This window comes from Pleurodeles waltl, chromosome 2_1 (genome assembly GCF_031143425.1).
Source record: "Pleurodeles waltl isolate 20211129_DDA chromosome 2_1, aPleWal1.hap1.20221129, whole genome shotgun sequence".
Taxonomy (NCBI): Eukaryota; Metazoa; Chordata; class Amphibia; order Caudata; family Salamandridae; genus Pleurodeles; species Pleurodeles waltl.
In genome coordinates this window covers 197,296,574-197,313,627 of record NC_090438.1, presented here as the reverse complement: position 1 = coordinate 197,313,627, position 17,054 = coordinate 197,296,574, and the positions used below count along the sequence as shown (strand labels likewise).

The window sequence follows — 17,054 nt, the reverse complement described above, 5'->3', positions numbered from 1 at the left end:
TCAACAGAACACCGCCCACCGAATCACGATCCGTGATTCAGCGTGGCGGTGTTCTGTTGACGGGGTGCTGGTGGCAAAGCAGCCCCCATGGATCCCCTCCCTTCCCGGAGGATCAACGGTACAGGTAAGTTGAACGTCCGTTAGGGGAGGGGGGTGTTGTGTGTTGTGTTCGTGCATGGAGGTGTGCCTGTGAGTATGTAGAGGGGGTGTGTGAGTGCGTGTATGCATGCGGGGGTGTGTTGTGTTTGGAAATGTGTGCATGTCTATCTGCCTATATGTCTGAATGGATGTGTACTTGTATGTCTGTATGTGGGTGTGCGTGTATGACTGTGTGTGTGGCTGTTGGCATGTTTGTTGATATCTGTGCGGGTATGTGTGTTGGTGGTGTATGCATGCGTGTATAGTGTGTGTCTGGGTTGCGATGTTGGGGGTAGGGGTGTGGAGGGGGGTCCTGCCACCTTTGGGGGGTGGCAGGGGGGTGAGGGGAGTGGGGGGAGGACGTGGGGGTGTGGGGGAGAGACCCCTATCAGTGTCAGGGAAGGAATTCCCTGGCACTGATAGTGCTTACCGCCATGGATTTCATGGCGGTTCCCAATACCATGAAATCCATGGCGGTCAGCCGGGATGTGATACCGCCGGTGGTCTTGTGATGGCCACCGGGCTGGAGACCCAAGTCTCCAGCCCAGCGGTCGTCTCCGCCCTGGCGGTCGGAACGGAGAAGTGGTGAATGACCATGGCGGTCAAACCGCCATGGTCATAATTCCATTTTTTTTTACCGCCAGCCTGTTGGAGGTAAGACTGCCACTTTTCTGCCAACCGCCAGGGTCGTAATGAGGGCCTACATTCCTATCACATTCATGCATGACAGTACATCATGTAGCCAACAGCTAATTGGCATGTGGTGTGTGTGGAAATCTGAAGAGCAGAGAGAGTGATGACATGCCTTGGGAACAGCAGTCTAGCATGGACAGATGTGTGAAGAAATCTCAGAGGCAACATACACAAGGCTCACATTACTCACAACAGACACATACAACATGCATACTCAGCTCATGCTGCCATGCACATACATGTTGTCTCACATACACAACAATCCAAAAGCATGTTCTGTGATACAGACACATAACACAGAACCTCACCCCCTGCAGGGACATGAGTCTGCATTTGTCATTGCAAATGTCCACATATGGACAAGCTAGACACTTTCGGTACCCACCATGCCAGTCTTTTCATTGTTACTCATGTGTAATGTTGAAGTTTGTCCTCTGCCAGTAGCCTGTAGGGACTGTATGCAGAGAGTCATTCTCACAGAGTATGAATGGGTTGGTCCGCTCATGCCTTAGGAATTTACCTTTCAGAAGTCACAGAGGTGTGATGGCCCTCATCATGACACAGCCGACAACATACCGCCGCAAAGGTGAACATCCGTTCCCAAATTATGACACACACACCAATCCGACAGAAATCTGCAACAAACACAAATCCGCCAGCCCAAAGGTCAGTGCTAAAGCAGCAGTAGGAACACCCATACAGTTACGTCAACAAAACAACACCCCCCAAATAATGACCCATGAATCACCACGGCGGACATTCAATGGAGGTAAACCAGTGGCGGTGCACACCGGCGTGCTCAGAATGGACACCCAAATACAAAATTACACAACATTGACCAATACCAAAAACACACACCTGAAACTAATGCACACACCACAATCACACACCCACAGCACTATAAAACACCTCCCCACATTACCCACAACCCTTTACGAATACAAATTATTGCCACAAGACTGACACCAAGACCACTGCAACAAATAGACACACACACCACATACACCCATACATCCTTCACGCACCCCACTTCACACACCCAAACACAGTACCCAACACACACCTACACACACCACACGGCACCCATGTCCTTACAAAGGCACCCCTGTTTCACAGATGAGGAGTTGCGGGTCATGATGGAGGAAATAGTCAGGATAGAGCCACAGCTGTTTGGAGCACAGGTACAGCAGATATCCATTGCCAGGAAGATGGAGCGATGACGGAGAATCGTGGACAGAGTGAACGCCGTGGGACGGCATCCAAGAACAAGGGATGACATCAGGAAGAGATGAAACCTACAGGGGAAGGAATGTTCCATAGCAGCAAGGCACCAGCTCACCATCCAGAGGACTGGCGGTGGACTCCCACCTCCTCCCCCGCAGCTCACAGCATGGGAGGAGCAAGTCCTGGAAATCCTGCATCATGAGGGACTCACTGGAGTTGCCAGAGGACTGGACCCTGGTGAGTCAATATTTGCTACTTATCACCCCCATACCTGCATGCCATCACATCCCCTCACCCTCACTCCCATCACTCAACTTTATCCCGCACCTACACATATAACTAACCCCAATGCCAAGCCCTGCATGCTATACCAATGTATGGACAGCCCTCCCAGCCCTGCATGGACACCCATCACAAATGCATGCACAGCATAGGGGAACTAACAATCCCACAATACATCACCATACACAAACAAAGATGGCAGGGCAACAGCAACAATAGAGGGGAAGCTAGGGATGTGCAATATGTCACAGACATGAAGCATAATACATCACTTACATCCCCACAGGGGCCCCAGCAAATGTCTGTGGAGAGGAGGTGCCACAACAAACCAATCCCCCAACAGAAGATGCCCCAGTGATGACAGTAACTCTGGACGTCTGGATCTTGATGAACTACCTCGCCCATTAGGGACCACTGCTCAGTCGGTCACCCAAGCCCACTCCCAGTCAACCACAGAGCCTCCCCCATCAGTATCCAACACCACAGCACCCACCCAGTGTCCCCAAGTCTCTGTCCCCAGGACACGTCAATCAGCAGTGTGCCTACCTGTACAGGGACCCCAGTCTACACCTCACCCCCAAGACAATCAGGGACCTGGGCACAGTGGCAGTGGGCACACCATTCAGGAGACACAGGCACAGGTCAACAGGGACACTGGGTGAACCGACTCTCCAGGAGGCACTCACCAAGATCCCGGGGGCCTACCTGCAATCCCAGGACACGATGGGCCAAATCCTTACCAACATGTAGGCGAACAAGCGGCTGAAGGAGGAAGACCATCAGGAGATGAGGGAGGACTTGCAGGCCCTCAACACCACCATGATCAGGGATTCTGATAGATATGGCCAACATCATGTGGGAATCAACAGCACACCAGCGGGCCCCTACCACTAGCCAGTCTATTGACCAGCCCTCCACTTCCGCTGCAGCTAGTGGGCAGAAAGCCCCTCCACAGGACCCACAGGCCACCAGCACCCTTCCCCCTGCAGAAGGTGAACCACCCCGCAAACGTTCCCTGCGACCCAGGCAGAAGCCATAGACACTTGCCAAGACCACCGGCAGGAAATGAGACTCTCCTAATTGCCCCCTTGTGTCCCACCCTGTCACCTTGTCCACTTTGAAGTACCTTTGCTCCCCTCCCTATGGCCCCTTGGACACTGGACCTGTGCTACAAACAGACTGGAACAATACTTTCCTCTACCAACACCCCATTTCCATTGCACCTTTCCCACAAATTATTTGCACTACAATAAACACCCTTAAACACAACTTGAGTGAGACTGTTTTATGTGTTGAATAGGTGCATTTATGGGAGCAGTCACATCAAGTGCAAATGATCTGAACAGTGTGATAGCATACAAATAATGACATGTAGCTGTCTGTAGTAAACACATCAGGACACTGTTGTCATATCACCAACATCTGTAAAATGACAAGCCATAGGTGACAGTAAGTTGAGATGCAAAGGAAGTGAATGCCTTCATGCCACAGCCACACAGACAAATATATAGTCAGAGTAATGGTCAGTTCCACTGTTTCACCTGTGTGTCATTGGAAGTATTGACATATAACTGATGTTCTGTTGTCCACATCCTCATCTTCTGCCTCCTCATTCTCACTGTTCTCAGGGTCCACTGCTGCCACAGGGTCATCTCCAGTCTCCTCTCCCTGCAGAAAAGGCACATGTCATCTGAGGGCCAGGTTGTGCAACATGCAGCATGCCACTACTATCTGGCAGACCTTCTCGGGTGAGTAGCACAGGGATTCACCTGTAAAATGCAGGCATCTGAACCTGGCCTTCAGGAGGCCGAAGGTCCTTTCGATTATTCTCCTGGTTCGCCCAGGTGCATCATTATAATGGTTCTCAGCCTCTGTCCTGGCATTCCTCACAGGGGGCAGGAGCCACAATATATTTGAGTAACCAGAGTCACCTATTGAGTATTAAGGATCAAATATTAGCCTTACACAATGCCATGGGGATAATACCTGAAGGCATACACTGACATACAGTGGGTGGGGACTCTGGCTCACCTATTAGTCACACCTTGTGCCTCTGTAGTTGGGCCATCACATTTGGGATGCTGCTATTCCTCAGAACGAAGGTGTCATGCACTGACGCAGGATACTTGACAGTGACGTGGGAGATGTACTGGTCTGCCAGGCACACCATTTGCACATTGAGTGAGTGGAAACTCTTCTGATTCCTGAACACCTGTTCATTCTGGTGGGGGTACAAACGTAATATGTGTCCCATCAATCGCCCCAATAATGTTGGGTATATGTCCCATTGCATAGAATCCTGCCTTCACAGTGGCCAAATCTTCCACCTGGCGTTAAGCAATGCAGCTGCACATGTGTTTCACCAAGGCAGACAATAGCCTTGCCAGCACGATTGAGAACATTGGCTGTGACATTCCTGCTGCCACACCCACTGTCACTTGGAAAGAACTAGTTGCTAGGAAATGGAGCACTGATAGAACCTGCACAAGAGGGGGGATCCCAGTGGGATGACCGGTAGCTAATATCAGGTCAAGCTCCAATTGGGCACACAGCTCTGTGATTGTGGCCCTGTCCAGTCCATAGGTGAGTATTGTGTGCCTGTCCTCCAGTGTAGCCAAGTCCACAAGGGGGCTGAACACATGGGTTTGTCTCCTCCTCCTATTCATCCGCAATAGTATGTAAGGGACACAAGGGGCACAATGGTGAGTAGACTGTCACAATTTGAACAATGTAACCACCACCTCAGTGTGCATTCAGCATTTATGTAATGGGACAGTGGAAATGGCAATATATGTGCAATTTTCGGCAATGACGCAGTTATGGAAGATCTGAATGTTGTCCACCACCATGAAATGGTGACCACCTGTCCTATATCTAGGGACAGGTGGAAGTGAGATAACTCCGCCGTCGTTGGGCATCATGGCAGAAGGCAGTCTTGCACCTCCGTGCAATTCCTCATTGGCTAATATGGGGGTCTATGGAGTACAGTGGCCAAAGGGGATAAGCTGCGGCAGTGACGGTGTACACTGCTGCGGACGTGACTGCCATTTCCTGTCTATAACATCATTTGATTCCTGACTTTCCACAGGACAACACCTACACTGCGTGTGCTGCTGTGACCTGTGTCTGGAACCTACCATGGACTGTGTGACCAGGAAAAGGGCCCCTGCCTTCACTTTGATGGAGTTCGAGCGCTTGGTGGATGGGGCCCTACCCCAGTATGAACAGCTGTAGGAACCTCCAGACCAACAGCTGAGTACACCTTGGGCACGATGCATGTGGGAAGGTTGCATGGAGATGTGTGTACAGGCATCGTGTCATTTGTGGGGGAGGATGTTTAGTGGTAGTGTACATGGTGTGCGCTGGGCGATGAGTGTGCCAATGGAGTTGGAAACGAGATTTGTGGGCTATATGTGTGACAGGCTGGATTGTATGTGTAATGCTGTCCTCCTGTGTCACCTCTGCAGGTCAGCACCCATCAAAAGAAGGGATTGTGGTGTGCCATCTCCAAGGACGTGAGGACCCTGGGGATCTACAGCAGGAAGAGCACCCACTGCAGGAAACTGTGGGAGGACCTGAGATGCTGGGCATGGAAGACCACGGAGGCCCAGCTGGGGATAGCCTCCCAACGAGGAAGGGGTGCCCCTCAGAACCAGACCCCCCCTGATGGCCTGCATATTGGCAGTGGCCTACCCAGAGCTGGATGGGCACTTGAGGGCATCACAGCAGCATAAGGAGTTGAGTACAGTGGGCATTACTACAATAATTGGTAGGTGGCATGGGATCCGGGGGGTGGGTGTGAGTTAGTGGGTGCCCCTTAATGCCAGGATAGACATGGCAGCGTGATCCAGCTCAAGGGTAATGGTGTATGGCAAATGCAGGTAACCTAGCTCGGTTGCATTCCATGTCAGTCAGGGCTTTATGGGTCCCAGGAGGGGTGCAGTGGGCGGTGTTTGGCCCTCATCTTGCCGTGGCATATAGCCAATTGAATGCCAGTGCAATGCATAGTGTTCAATCCTGAGCCCTGTGTGTGATGGTACTGTGTATGCCAACTGTGGTCTTGGTGCTGTAATTGACCCAGTGTTCCCTTTCTCTCCTTCCTCATCTTTCTACTTCTGTCATCTTGTTCATGTGTACATTAGCATCATCTGGCGGAGGAGCAGGGGCACCGGTGACAGAGGGAGCTGCATCCCATAGGACCCAGGAGGCAGAGTCTACCGACACCGAGGGAATCAGTGGGACGAAGGGCGAGGGGAGCACCACGCCGGAGACAGGAGGTGACAAAACAGACTCTGATTCCTCCTCCGATGGAAGCTCCCTGGTGGTGGCGGACACCTCTGTGACCACCCCAGCTGCAGGTGAAGCTGCCACCCCCGTACCAGCACCGCCCTCCCAGTAGCTCCTCAGTGAGCTGCCCGTGTCCGCTCACCCAGGAGGGTGGACATCTCCTTCGCCCCAGTCACCTCAAGCCCTGCCCCAGAGAGCCCTGCTGCCCTGAGTGAGGAGGCTATTGACCTCCTGAGATCCATCTCTGTAGGGCAGTAAACCATTGTGAATGCCATCCAGGGGCTGGCATCCCAGATGCAGCAATGCAATGCATTCCTGGAGGGCATTCACAGTGGATTGACAGTCCAACAGAGATCTATTCAGGCTCTGGTCTCGTCTCTGATGGCAGCCATTGTCCCTGTTCCTACCATCCTCCCTCCAACTACCACTTCCCAGTCCCAGTCTCCTCAACCCCAACCCATCCCATGCACACATACAGACGAGCATGCACACAAGACATCACACAAGAGTGGCACACTCAAACCCAGGCATCACACTACAGTCCACAAGCACTTACACAAACAACAGACAGTTGCCCACACATCCACATCATATCCACTGTCTCCCCCTCCTCCTCCACCTCCCTCACAGTCACACCCACACTCACACCTGCATGCACTGCTCCAACAGCCACCACCAGCTTCACCACACCAAGCAGCACACACACCTCATCAGCAGACACCTCCACAACATCCATCCACGCATCCGCTGTGTCCTCTCCCAGCCTGTCTGCCCCCCTCCTAAAGAACACAAACGCAGACACCCATCAGCCATCCATCTCACATCAGCACACTGCCCATGCACCTGCACCCAAGTCCAGTAGACGTACTCCTCCAACAACCACTCCTGCAACCTCCACTCCCATCCCTCCTCCCTCATCCTGCCCCACTGTCCCTAAGAAGCTTTTCTTTGCCCAACTTGACCTCTTCCCTCCCTCTCCCCCTGTCCTGCCCGTAAGAGCGAGGTCCCAAATACCCAGCCCAGCACCTCAGCCAAACAGTCCACGGGGACAGTGGAGGCACCTCCTAGTGGTGGAGGCAAGACAGTGAAGCATTCCAGTCCACCAGCCAGGAAAGGGAAGGATCCCAGTCCACTAGCCAGGAAAGATGAGGATCCCAGTCCACTAGCCCGGAAAGATGAGGATCCCACTCCACCAGCCAGGAAAGGGAAGGACCCCACTCCACCAGCCAGGAAAGGGAGGGATCCCACTGCACCAGCCAGGAAAGGGAAGAAGCCCTCATCCACTGCTGAGACACAGCAGCCCTCACCCCCTTCAGAGGCTGGCAGGGTACCAACACCACCACCACCACCGGGCACGGGGAGATTATATCCTGCTGAGACACAGCAGCCCTCACCTGCAGCAGAGGGCATGTAGGCCACCCTCCAGGGACTGATGTACAAGGAGCCCCTTCCAGAACCAGTGGGCAAGTTCTCCACCTCAGAGACTGTGACCTTGCACTCCCCAGCATAGGCTAATGGGCAAGGAGCCCCCTCCAGAACCATTGGGCAAGTTCCCGACTTCAGCTGAGGTGCCTCCACCCCACCTTCCCCCTGAGGTGCCTGTCCACTTCCAAGATGTTGCCCCTGCACAGTTTTGTGCAGAGTTAGTCAGGATAAAGTTGGGGTTCGGACTGTGCCCTGTGGCCATGTGGGCCTTTTGTACTTTGGACTGGGCATTGGTCCTTTCTGGACAATTGTTCATCTATCTTTGTTCTCCAATTGGTTCATATGGTGGCTGCTGCCATGCAATTACAATCACAGTACTGCCAACCTGTAGCCCTTGTATTATTATGCCGTGTGTCCTGTGCCATTGGTTTACGTCTGCAGCTGGTTGTGTGTATGGTGTGTGTGTGAATGGTGTGTGTCGTGCGTGTGTGTGTCACTCTCCTTTTCCTCCCTTGTGTGCTAGGGGGCTGTACTCACCATCGTCATCTTCGTCTGCATTGGTGTTCCAGGTGGAGCATGGCATAGAAGAGCATTGGGAACACTTGAAGTTCTGGTCCCATGGCGGTGTTGATCTTCTTTGTGTCTCTGTTGGAGAGTCTTTGGTCTCCTGTGATGTGTTCCCCCAAGCTTTTGATGGCGTTGGTACCGCCCCGGAAATCGTGGCGGTTTGCTGTGTCATGATATGGTGGGCAGTACCTTGTCTTCCGCCTGGCTGTTGCTATCTAGTGCCATGGTGCGTGGCATTAACGCCCTGGCAGTTGGTGTGGTACATTGGCTGTCTATGGGAGTTATCACCGCCATGGCCTTAATTTGGGGTAATTACCACCAGCCTGTTGGCGGTATTGCAGCCACTTTAACAGTCACCGCCAATGTCATAATGACCACCTATGTGTCTCATGGTGGCTCACATGTCAGTCAGGTTGCCAGAGCAGGTCCCACATGAGATCAGTAAGCTTGCTTAGTCATTGCTTGGCCTCAGCAGGGTGGTGGGTTATTCTACAGATTGGGAAATTAATGTCTGTAGTCATGGCCCTGTACTTATTGGCGTGTATGTGTCTTGGGGAGTATTGACATATAGGAAAGTTCTAGCTTGATGTTACTGACATGTATGTGACTCAACCATTTGTGATGAAACTTGGGAACATGATCTCTTGATTTGTCTTTTGCACCCATGCAGGTCAATGCCCATCAAAAGAAGAGGATATGGAGAGCTATTGCCAAGAAGGTGCGGACCCTGGGGGTCCACAGCCGGCAGCGCACCCTTCTGCAGAAAAAGGTAGGAGGACCTGAGACGCTGGGCCTGGAAGATCGTGGAGGCCCAACTGGGACTGTCCTCCCTATGTGGGCAGAGTGCACATCGGACCATGACCCCCCTTATTACCATTACCCTAGCATTTGAAGGCAGCACAGCAGCCACAGGAGGGTGAGTACTAGGAGTATGTGGAGTGCACAGAGGTGTGCTGCTCAGTAATCTGCAAAGTTGCAAAAATACCCATCTGTGCAACACAGAGTTCCACGAGTGGGTGGAGTTCTCTGTAGGGCCCATTCGCATTGCATTTGAGATCAAATTTATGCACAAATGGCACCACGCTCCATCCCTTATTTATCCATTTAATGCTCCACCCTCCTAAACTATTCATCCCACATTTTTATTTATTTGAATACCCTCTTTTTTTAACCTATATATTTTTTTATGTTTTATATATAAATATATTTTTTATATTTTAATATATATATTTTTTGTATACATTATTTTATATTTTATTTTAATTTTTTGTATTTATTATATTTTATATATTATATTTTAGTTTTTGAACCTATATTTTGTTTTATATATTTTTCTAAATATATTTTTTTATTTATTATTTTTTTACATATTTTTTGTATTTTTATTTTATTTTAGTTTTTTATATATTTATGTATATTTTATATTTTTTCATTTTTATTGAACCTATATTTTTACTATTAAAAAAAATTCATTTTTTTCTAACTTTTTGTCTTTTTGTGTATTTTTCCTATTTCTTCCTTCCTTCATTCTCTTAGCTTTTCACCCCACCCCACCCAACACATGACAGATGATGGAAGCAGCAGCCGCCTACCTTGTGGTTGGTAGTGCTAACAAGGGGTGCAGCCTCGCCCCATCTTCAACAAGGAGGAGGTGGCAGGACTAGTTTTTTTTGTGCAGCACCACCTTCCCTCTTTGCTGACAGCAGGCCTATTTCGGGGTACTCCCTTTGGGAGCGTGGACTGCTGTGGGGAGGGTGAGCCGACTGGTTTGTTGGCACACTGGGAGCCAGTACACCAAGCAGCAGTTGATGCACAGTTGGGTGGACATCATCAACCACGTACAGGATCTGCTCGACCTGCTGGAAGTCAAGGTGTTGGGGCTTGGTGAGTAATAGTTCTTCATTTGTATTTATTATTGTGTGTGTTGCTGTTCCACAATGCAAGTCGCTGCATTGACTCACCCTGTGACAGGCAGGCGTATCATGGTTGTTACGGTGGAAAACTACTCTTGCAATTATTTTTTATGGGAAGGTGTCACTTCCTTGAACAATCATTCCCTCTATGCAGGCACCCTTGCATCATGGTGCAAGGCGCCTGCTTTGGCTCATGGCACCCCACTGTGCGCCACTGCAGGTGAAAAGGAGGACAGGAATGCACCATATCTATTGTAGATACAGCACATTCCTGCCCTTTCCTTTTGACGCAGGAAAGTGCTGTAAGAAGGCTTGCACTCTGCCCTGCATCAAACGTTTGTAACCAATAATATGGCTTGTAGGTTAGGAAATTTGGAGTAGGGCTTAGGTGTAGGAATTAGGAAAGTAAAAGTAATAGGTCAACTTGAGTTGAGTCCATCATGCAAGGCAATCTGATATAGGAAAGTACAACATTACTGTATATGTCCGAATATTTTGGGGGGGGATTAACTGTACCACTAATCTTTTATTTTTATCTTCTTTATGTCTTACCACAGCACCCAAAGGAAACAAGAGAGCAACAGCGTCAACGGGTCTGGAAGGAGAGGGTGCCAGTACTTCCAGTGCCACCACCAGTGCGGATGCTGGCGGATCAGCTGGCCCCACTAGGTCTTCCTGTTATATTACTTTTATTTACCTACTTTTATTTTTATTTTTACCTCTCTTCATTTCATATAATTTTTCTTTTAGCTTAACTGTGCCTATTTACTTTTTTGTACTTATTTTCATTCTATGTAAGCTTTGTTAAATTCTTGTTAACCCTGCATTTATCTATTTACATGTTTCTTCTGTACCTGACTTCCTCCTGTCTTCAGTCTGTATTAGCTTTCTTCTGCTTTGTTACTATTTAAGCTTAGCTTTCCCTTCTACTACTATATATCTTGCGGACTGGTACTTGATACTAAGATGACAGATTTTTAGGACAGGTACCCTACCGATAAGATTGTATGCCCAAGTCAGCTTTCCTACACATGTTCGTGAAGGTTTTCTTTGACTTACTCATGCCCATTGCATTTGCCAACTAAGAACCAAGACTTAATCAGATGTTCTCCTGGATTAACCAAAGTATTCCACCCCTTTATTGCACTTCAGTGACTTAGCTCACTCGGCCCCTCCATTGTGAAACGTTTGGGGTTGATCATTTGTCTACCTTGCTTTTCTAACAAACAACATAATTCTTGCAGTGAATGATAGAAGATAGAACTGTAATGATCTATTGTGGCTGTATTTATTTTGTAGGATCTAGTGCACTAGACACAGCAGTAGTTGGAGGTGGAGAACAGGTGGCAGCAGGGACAGGCGCTAGTAAGTCATTTTGGTCTTGTTCGATTTAGATAAATATTATCTATTTTTCTAAACTGGTGTGGTGTCCATTTTGTAGTGTTTTCGCTGTATTACTGTGTGTGTTTGTACAAATACTTTACACATTGCTTCTGAGATAAGCTTGACTGCTTGTGCCAAGCTACCAAAGGGGGTAAGTAGGGGTTATCTAAGTGTGTTTCTCCATTGCTCTGACTAGAGTGAGGGTCCCTGCTTGGACAGGGTACAAACTGACTGCCAACCAGAGACACCATTTCTAATAGACACTATGGGGGTTATTCTAACTTTGGAGGAGTGTTAATCCGTCCCAAAAGTGACGGTAAAGTGACGGATATACCACCAGCCGTATTACGAGTTCCATAGGATATAATGGACTCGTAATACGGCTGGTGGTAAATCCGTCACTTTTCCGTCACTTTTGGGACGGATTAACACCTCCTCCAAAGTTAGAATAACCCCCTATTTGTCATACAGCAAAGAAGAATCAGACCTGATATGATAATAACATTTAGCAATGTCAATTTCTTCTGAGCAATGGTGGGGAGATATAAAAACTAAACATCGGAAACTAAATCATGGAGTCAGAAGTGGGCTCAGTTTCAAGTGGTTGAACCAGGTTAAGCATTTCCAGAACACACACACAAGGCCTGAATGATGATGATTTAATTGATCTGGTGTGGAGTATTGCTCCAGTAGAAGAAGGCAGAAGGTCATGCAGTGAGTTGGTGTTGCTTCAACCACACCTGCCCCAGCAAGTGTGTGATTCATTTATGGTGTAAAATTAAGTGACACCTCAATAAATCACACAGCCCAGAGGAAGAGGGTTACAGGCTCGATAAATGGATGGGAAAGGGGAATTGGGGAAAGGTGTGACATAGACAAACACTGCACAAAAGAAACCGCAGCAATATTCTTAGCTGCGCTGAGCAGCACACCATTATCAATCTGTTGTGGAAGGGAAGTGGAAACAAAGGGATAAGTATAACACAGTTCAGTTAAATGCATGCAAAGAGTCCTTCTGCCCCATAGAGGCCCCAGATAGTATATCCTAAATGCTATGTCTTCTATTGTTTAAAAATAGAAATTATGCAATATTGAAGATAACCCACACAGTTCTAAAAATTATAATTGTTAAAAGGAGAATGATACTGTGGAACAAACAACAGCAATGGGAAGAAGATTAAAGGGAAAAAGCGCTCACAAAATTCACCAAGCTAGTAAAAAAATTCAAACAATTTTAAGCACGGTGCTCCTGGCAAGAGGATCTTCCCCCTCCTCCAACATAATCTCAAGAGAGACAACAGCAAGCTCAACAGAAGTCAAGGCACTCGTGATTTAATAATGTGGAGTCAGTAGTTCATGTGAACTGGATTCCAAATCAACTTCCAAATCAAAGTAGACCGTAAAGGTTAGCAAAACTCCAATTTATTCTTGGAATGGAATATTCATCTTTTGTTAGAACAGAAAACAGCCAACACGTTTTTCGTCGTAGGAGAAACTGATCCCCGCGACTTCCTCAGGGCTGGAAAAGATACCAAAATGACTCTAGATAAGACGTAAATAATATATTATATACATAATACAAGGAAATAATGTTTTTACAATAAGATTAATATACAGCAAAAAAAACAACCCACGTGACTTTGTGAAATCAAATAACTTAATATGCCAAAAAGACCCTGTGACAACCTGTGTGTATCTAAAAGTACATAGGCCACAATTAAATTATTGATTAATTATAAACTTACATCACAAAATTCAAAGAGACATTCTATTATTTATTTAATCTAAATTGGAAAAAGCATGAAAACCAAGACACCCACGTGAAGAGAAAGAAATCCATGGAAATATCAAAACCCAAAACTAAACTCCAGGTTCTTAACAAGTATTAAAAACCAAATTCCAAGTAGGTCGTGCAATAAAAAACAACATATAATTCCAGAATAGAGGAACATACCTCAATATGATATTATGCAAAGATTCTAGAAACCGAGTAGCAATATAATCCCTCTGAGGCCGCCTATAATTAGTGAACTGTGAAAGAACCAAAGTGGTATGTGAAAAGTAATGAAAAAGGAGCCAAGGTGGTGACCCTAATAAAATTGAACAAACCAATGAACACAGACATCTACCAAATAAGTAGCTCGGTGTAGGGAAATCCAAAAAAGAAACTCGTAAGGGGTGTGTGTGTAAACACCACCTTAACTGAAAGAAAGAGAAACCATATATTGAGAATTATGGGATAAACTGCTGTAAAATGGCCACAACACGCGTTTTAACGCGATCGCAATGGAAATAAAACCCTTGCTTACCTGGCGTTATTGAGGTGACACGTGATAGCGTGTCGTGGAGCCAAGTTTCAAAACTCCGGTCGGCATGTAGCGCAACCGGCACCCCTCTGCCTTGCGTTTATAAAGGTGGCAGTCGGAGTAAACAACAGCAAAAAAGGACAACGCTCACAAAATCCCGGTCGCCATATTTGTTACATGTCCCGTATTGGAACTAAAATCACAGGCACCATCTTGTAAGGATTATGAGACCCATTCATAAAGTGTGACCTTTCGTCAACATTACGAAAGAAGAAGTAATGTTGTGTTGAAACTAATAAAATGTCAATTGTATGCACGAAATTACAGAATGCCGACCCGAGGTCGCTTTGTTAATGAAATGCAGAAAAGTACAGATGGGTGATGAGAAGTTAAACATCCCCATCCACCAGCCAAAATGAAAAGTACAAGCGGTAAAGTTATATAACGACAGAAAAACCATCAAAGAATACGTCTGTTTAGCATCATAAAGTAAATAATTGTACCCATTCATGTAGTAGGCTACCCTTTTCATGTTTGTGTCATGACATTCACCGCAAGTTCCAACTCAGAGAGCTCCGCATAATGTACAAGAATTGCCCTCCGCACAGAAAGCCATAAATGTACACATCACCTTATTTGGAGAAAATTAACAATGGTGTAAAGAAAAATCAACGTCCATTACAACAGTACACAGTATCAATTCTAAGATAATTGCAACATCGCAATACCAGAAATGAATGAGGTCAGACGATTATCCATATAACTCCATGGTCTGCTCATAGGAGCTTAAGTAAACCAATACAAATAACAGATTCATTGATGCATATAGAGCATTGACTGGGAAAGTTGGCGATAGTATACAATTAGCATTCGTCTGTTATATCAACATACAGTGCAGAAACAGAAATAATTGTATAACTCACTCCCAGTCACATATATAATCAATACAAGGGACAAATCAATGTTAACCCAAAAATACTCAATTTCATGGTTTATATTGAGGCCTGCTTCCACTGCCCTCAACTTGAGAATCCAATAGCATTCACGCTTCCTGAGTGCTAATTCCTATTTCCTCCCCGGGGATCTCTATGTACAATCTCAAAGCCAAAAAATTAAAAACTCTGGGTTTGGCCCTGCTTGGGTCACTGACTCATGTGTATTACAATGGAATATCGATCATCCCTCTGTCTGAGAGCCCTATAATGTTCACTCACTCTAATTTCTTAGCGATCTGATAGTACTGCCCACATAGTAAAGTCTGCACTTGCAGACAATCATATATATAACATAACTGTTATTGCATGTAATATTTGAAGTATTGCGGAATTGATCGCCCGCCTGGCTGTTAAAGGTAGATATCCCTGATCTAGTCCATTTGCACATGCCGCAGTGTCCACATTTGTAGAACCCTTTGTTACGACTTGTAAGCCAATCTTCATGTTGGTGTGCAACTGGATAACTGGGGCACAATATGTTCTTAAGGGTTCTTCCCCTGCGATAAGTAAAGGTCGGGGGAATCCAAAATAATTAAGCTCTTAAGGTTTATATCAGCTTTTAGTACATGCCAGTGTTTGGTCATACATTTCCGTAAAATTGCTGAGGTGTGTGTTTAGTTGACTATACATCGCAAATTGGTGTTGGTAGATCTGGCTTTGTGTCTAAGGGTGTCCTCCCTAGTTAAGCGCATGGCTCTACTGTGTGCTTTGTCCAAAATGCATGACGGATAGCCCCGTGATTTGAACCTAACTTCCATGTCCTCAATGCTATTCTTAAAATCCATATTCAAGCTGCAATTTCTTCTTGCTCACACCATTTCACCATATGGAATCGAGTTGATCTGGTGTCTGGGATGTGAACTTGTTGCATGCAGTATTGAATTGCAGACTGTACTTTTTCTGAAAAAGCAACTCTCAATTCGATCATTGTGGATAAAGAGTTCCACGTCCAAAAAGGTGATATTAGTAGTGCTCTGTTCCCAGGTAAATCTAATATTCAGATCATTGGAATTCTGGTATCTTTTACAGCCCTGAGGAAGTTGCGGGGATCACTTTCTCCTACGACGAAACACGTGTTGGCTGTTTTCTGTTCTAACAAAAGATGAATATTCCATTCCAAGAATAAATTGGAGTTTTGCTAACCTTTACGGTCTACTTTGATTTGGAAGTTGATTTGGAATCCAGTACACATGGACTACTGACTCCACATTATTTATTCACGAGTGCCTTGACTTCTGTTGAGCTTGCTGTTGTCTCTCTTGAGATTATGTTGGAGGAGGGGGAAGATCCTCTTGCCAGGAACACCGTGCTTAAAATTGTTTGAATTTGTTTACTAGCTTGGTGAATTTTGTGAGTGCTTTTTCCCTTTAATCTTCTTCCCATTGCTGTTGTTTGTTCTACTAGTTATGTATAAGGGCAAGCAGCTCCAAACACCTTGATTTTTAGGCTTCTACACTTATCCCCACATTGTGAAATATGGATCGTGACAAGTTAGCAGCAGATTTATTTGGGAATTCTGAATCAATAGGGAATGTTCAGACATCCAACTCTTCTGGCACTCGCCAGGTGAAGGTAGGCTTACGTGACAAATTTATTAAACTTGAAAAAATAAAGAAGAAAGAGGTTTCGAAATGGTGGGATGGAGCCACATTGAAACATTATGTTAAACTGAATAGGATACCCAGGGGATTAAGATCTCATATCTTCCCCACTTTTGATGATTTGGACCCAGACCTGTTGGATAGCTGGGAACAGGAACTGATTTCAAGTTCTATGAGATTGATGAACATTCTAATAGAGAATTCGGATAGGAAGGTAACCAAGCTTCAGTCAGAGATTTC

The 17,054-nt window shown here is 46.6% G+C and overlaps 1 long non-coding RNA gene across 1 annotated transcript in view; it reads right to left on the bottom strand.

The window, feature by feature from the left end:
• Positions 1-14,344, bottom strand: part of LOC138258638 (uncharacterized) — a 50,026-nt gene extending 35,682 nt beyond the window's left edge. The window contains exon 1 of the long non-coding RNA XR_011198475.1: positions 14,222-14,344. This is a non-coding gene — a long non-coding RNA (uncharacterized lncRNA). The remainder of the gene's footprint in view (positions 1-14,221) is intronic.
• Between the last annotated feature and the right edge of the window lie 2,710 nt (positions 14,345-17,054).